We start from the raw sequence: 5,543 nt of genomic DNA, 5'->3' as shown, positions 1-5,543 counted from the left end.
AACATTGATTCCTCTATCCATCAAAATGTTAGGATGTACTGGATGAAATTGCTTCAGGGGCTGGATTCAGCCCGTTTCAGAAAGATACTATATATTTTTGCTATTTATAATAAAGGAGACATCATTAACAATTAGCAATCATATTTTTATTTATTCAAATACATCCACAATATGGTAGTATTCCTTACATAAAGCTAGGCAAGCCTCTGCCTCAGGAAGGTTTTCATTTTCATACTAAGACACAGATTAAAAAAAACCTTTGTATGTTCCAAAATGCATTGTGTTACTTTACAAAGCAAAGTAGATCAGAAGGCAGGCAAGCTGTTGTACTATATTATAGACAAATGTTCCCCTACCCTCGGACTCATACACAAATCTGGGTCCGGATTAAAAAACTCTAATGTTGAAGAGGAAATGTGAACTTTGTTGCATGTTTCTTTTTCTGGACCCAACTTCCAGCAACAGAGACATTGTATAATGAGTAGTGGGGTATGCAGTGCTTATAGATGGGATAAGGAGAGGGAAAGGCAATCCAGCTGCACTAATTTTGAACATCATCCAAGCGAATGCCTACATTATATAGATGTTCAATGGAGGGTCCTGTGCCTCCGAGGACTAAATGATGCAGGGAGGACAGTGAAGAGCTAGATCACTCCAGCATTCAGAACTAACAACATGGAGAAATTAGTGGGCATCAGAACCAGCAACTACTGCAGTTTGGGTGGCAAAATGGATTGTGAAGCAGGGTGAACTAGTAACAGATTTGAGGATGGAAACAGACGTTGCCTTTTGTTGCCTTTGTGCCTGTATAAACCTTGTTATAGGTGATTTATCATCAGCTAGGGAAGAGAAGCAAACTCCATGCCGAAACCCTTTCTTAAAGATCGATCTGTATAGTATTATTGCATACAATGATCAATTATTTTTAGCGAAAAGCTAAAGTAAAATAGCTGATGACACAGGTGAAATGCAGGGGCAGATCCAGGAAGGGTACAGTGGTATGGTAACCCCACCCCTCCCCCTTTCACAGTGTACCTTTCAAGCCAGCAGCTCCAGTTCCCTAAACCCAGACACCCAGGCCCCTGCTGAGTCCGAGGTATAGGTGGACCCTGAGGCTGGAGTGGGACACCCAGGGGACCAAGCAGGGAGCAGGTGAGGAAGGGGGGACTCAGTCACCCTTACTGCTGTGCCCAGCAAAGCCCAGAACCCCATGCTACCATTTGGGGTATACCTTCCAGGTGCCTACAGTGGAAGGGAGGTGGTATCAAGAGCAGGAAAGGGACTTCAAAAGTCCCAGGCAGCTGCTCAGTGCCATAGTCTGCACCCCTGCAGTACCAGTCAAATCTCCCACACCTCCCTTTTTTGAATTCCTAGATCCACCCATGGTGAAATGTGTTAGAATATGCTTCAGTATGGCTTTCATAATAAAGATTTAACTGCTTTAAAAGTTTCTTTTAGTTCCTGTGGCTGTTTCCTACAGGTTTATGTTCATCCTTCTCTGAGGTAACTGATCCTAGCCACAGTTGGAGACAAGAAAAAGAAGTAAGTAGCGTGCTTGTGTGACTCAGTATGATGATTCCTGTGCCTTGCACAGATAATACACAAAGGTGTGTGCACGCAGGTTGCATAAACCACTGCTTTGCACTCCCTTTATATTGTTCTGACTCTGTAAGACCAATGTCCTATGCAAGACTAACATATAGCCCAAAGTACATGGCATTTTGCAGAAAATCTTATTAGATTATATGGTTCAATTGTATTTGTGAATACACTGAGGAAGAACAGTTAATTTCTCCAGAATTTCTCATATTTCCTAATGGAACAAAGGATAACATGAGTGTCTATGTGTCCAGGAAAATACTGAAAAGGAATTGAAAAGATACCTTACAACCAGTCGCTCATGCTGTTAATACCTGATATTTTTCATGCAGTTTTACTAATGGTAAAATGCACTTTATTGCCACAAGATGGCTCAGTCTAACCTTCCACTGAAACACAGAGCTTTCCTTCTCTGTGTACATAACAGCTGAAGCAAAACCTTATTCAAAAACTAGACCAAATCTGCTACAGGCTGAATGCGCTTGACAGAGAATGCCTACTGTAAGCAACATCCAGGGAAGTACTTGACCTAGGACCTAATGCTCCATTGCCCTGGAGTATGAGACTACCCCTAATAAAGGCAAATACAAAAACCCCATTGACTTCAGCAGGTGGAGAATAACGCCCAGTATCCTAGTGCCTGATCCTTCCTTCCCTAGGAACAAGAAATCCCAATAACTTTGGTAGAATTTTTTAATATAAATGGCATGCAGAATCCAGTTTCTGGGACCAGTTCCAATGCCTACTCAAGTTCATGAAACAAACCCCAAGTTACTTTACAATATTTTGAGTTTGCTACAGCTGTTTGCTCTTTGAGTTTGCTACAGCTGTTGGAAAAACCAACCAAACTCAATTTTCACTAATGCATTAAAATGTTTGTAGTGCTTCTGTATAGGTGACTACACAACTTTATGTCATTTTAGGCTACTAGGATGATTGACTGAATATGACATGATAGATTAAAAGATATTTCATTTAGAAATGTTCTGTCAAATGTTTCCAGAGGTAAAAACTCATTCACTTCTGAAAAGTAGCTAATATGTAAGATAAAGATCTTTGTTTATACAGGTTCTTTACAGGAAAACTAGAATGGCCTAGAATAACAATACATAATTCCATTTATGTAATCTAGATTAATGTAATCAAATAATACAATCAACTGAATTTGAATAACTAAACTGGACCAATGAAAATTAAAAGAGCTAATGAACAATGAAATTTACATCTTCTTTGAGATATTTGTTAAAAGACTATAATCTGTAAATAAGGTGAAACAAATTTCTGAAAATAATATATCACATTAGTTTCACCATTGCATTTTTTTAGAATAGTTTATTAATTAAAACTACTAATATGTTATAAAACACATAACAAAACCCAAAGCGTTAATCCAATCTAAAGCTACACATTTAAAATGAAATAGAAATATTTTTTTAAAAATAACAAAGTGGAAAGAACATCAAATTCAAAAAAAGAACTATTCTTGCATGAAAAGTAACCTCTGTGGCAGTCGTTCACAAAAAACACTTTTACTACATGGGGTGAAAAAGAAAACTTAACTTTTAACAAAATAGAGTAACTGAAAATGTATTAATCCCATTTATTTTTAATTCTTGCATAGGTGGATTAACAAACTGGCAGCTGGGTTCTCTTAGGAAATAGCAGGTTTCCCCTTGCAGGCAGGCAGCATTCCAGCCTACAAGGGAACCTGCTTGGGGCTGCCAGGAGCTGGATGCAGGGGGCACCGCATGCATGTGCGCGGACAGCAGTGCAACCAGGCAACATGGAGAGCAGCTCTCTGCAGGTAGGTCTATGGAGGGGAAGGGGCATGAGGGAGAGAAGGAGCATAGGGGTGGCAGCAGACTGAGATCCCCAGGCCTCACAGCAAGGAGGCGCTGGTGCAGGGGGTGCTGCCCAGCCATGGAGGTGCATACCACCCAGGGCCCAGGTAGGGAATGGGACAAAGCCACATGGGGGTGGGTGGGAAGCAGGGTGTGGGGGGGGGCCTGCTCCCCACTGCTGCATACACCACCCCCCAGAGAGGCATGGGCAGCATATGCCCCCCCATAGTTGTGTGTGGAGTGAAATGCGGGCTGCCCACTGTGGGCTCAGGGCCCTCCGCTCTGCTGCCTTTAGCCTGGGGAACCCCATGCTGGTCATGTGCCCCCTGCCCACTCAGCAGCAGTGGGGTGGCAAGTTGTGCCTCCCACTTCTGGGTGGGCAGGGGGTGTGCAGCCGGTGCAGGGCCCCCAGGGCAAAGGCAGCAGGGTGGAGAGCCCCAAGCCCACAGCAGGCAGGTCATATCTGTCCTCACCCCACTCGGCTAGGCTCTGCTCTGCTCCGGGGGGGGAGGGGAAGGGGGCAAGGAGCAAGGAGGAAAGGCAGGTAAGTGCCACCCCACCCCCAGCCTGGCCAGGTCCATCCAGTCCCCCCCAGCCACCATAGGGCACAGAGGCCTGCCCTGCCCTTGGCAGCAGCACCAGGAGGGGAAGAGGCCCTTCCCCCTGCTGGAGTTTCCACTGCGGTGTGGGGGGCCAACAATTTTGTGTTTGTGCAGGGCCCCAATATATCTTAATCTGCCACTGAGTTCTTGTCATTAGTTACAACAATTCCTTATCAATTGACTATCTTCCAGTTATACCCAAGGAAAAGTAGAGCATGTGCATGTTCTACTTGGATTGCCACCCATTTTGAGTTCTCAGGGGTCTGGGAAATGACTGGCCACGAAGATGGAATTGTTGAGTGAACTGATTCATTTTCTGTTTTGTTCCTTCTCTAAAAATATAACTATATAACTTTCTCATTGGTATGAGTTCCTGTAGTTGAAATTATACTTATGAGTACGGTCTTCAGATGGATCCTTTGCTTCTTTACAGCAGGGGTGTCCAATTCATGTAGTCATGCAAGCCAGATCCAGACCACGGGGCTTCTTGCAGGTGCAACAAACCACCTCCAGCAAGGCTGCCAAGTCTGCTTATAGTAAATGGAATTGGGCTTGTTTTTTTTTTTAAAGGTTGCTTTAATTTTTTGAGTTGCAAGTTGCATTTTTGGGGGCTTGTTTTATCTGGAGGTCACTTATTTTGGGATTTTTGTAATAGGTGACTTTTAACAAGTTATAGTTTAAAAATGGTTGTAGGAGTGGTTTTGGTGACTGGCTGGTGTCAATATATGTCACGGGTGGGTAAAAATGGTAGATCCAGCTGACAGTCAGACTCCATTTCCCAGCAGCCCCTGCCTGTGTGGCTGGGGCCAGTTTCTGTGGAGACCCCCACAGCAGCTGCACGGTGATAGTGCAAGGCTGGGGCTTCCATGGAGACCAGCCCCAGCAGCGCCGGCAGGGTGCATGGCAGGGCATGGAGTGGCTCCGGAGCCAGGCTAGAATCTTGTGGTGGTGACAGTGTAATTACATTATTTTTTAATAATGCAACTACCTGCACATTTATTTTAATAATTTAACATGCAATTTAATATTATATGCAGCAAAACTAGAACTACTAAAAAATTTGGAATTTGTATAAGAACATCCATTCCCCTCTCTTTGAAATGGATTGGGCTTGTTTTTATAGGCAGTGCCACTTTTATTTCTCATAAGACTTGGCAACACTGACCTCCAGTAACAGCCTGTCAACATGGCTGCCAGACCTACTGCACTGGCACAGATTTGGACCCCAGGAGGTGAATGCCACTGCTCCTTGCCCCTCTTTTCCCTTGCCACCAATTCAATCACCATAGAATCATAGAATCATAGAAGTAGGGTTGGAAGGGACCTTGTAGATCTTCAAGCCTGACCCCCAGCCTGGGCAGGAGAAAAAGACTGGACTCAGATGAGTCCAGCCAGGTAGTCATCAAGCCTCTTCTTAAAGATCCCCAAGGTAGGAGCCAGCACCACTTTCCTTGGAAGTTGGTTCCAGCTCCTAGCCGCCCTAACTGTGAAGTAGTTCTTG

The sequence above is a fragment of the Crocodylus porosus genome, unplaced genomic scaffold (genome assembly GCF_001723895.1).
Source record: "Crocodylus porosus isolate Cpor-Errol unplaced genomic scaffold, CroPor_comp1, whole genome shotgun sequence".
Taxonomy (NCBI): Eukaryota; Metazoa; Chordata; order Crocodylia; family Crocodylidae; genus Crocodylus; species Crocodylus porosus.
Note: the sequence above shows the minus strand (reverse complement) of the source record.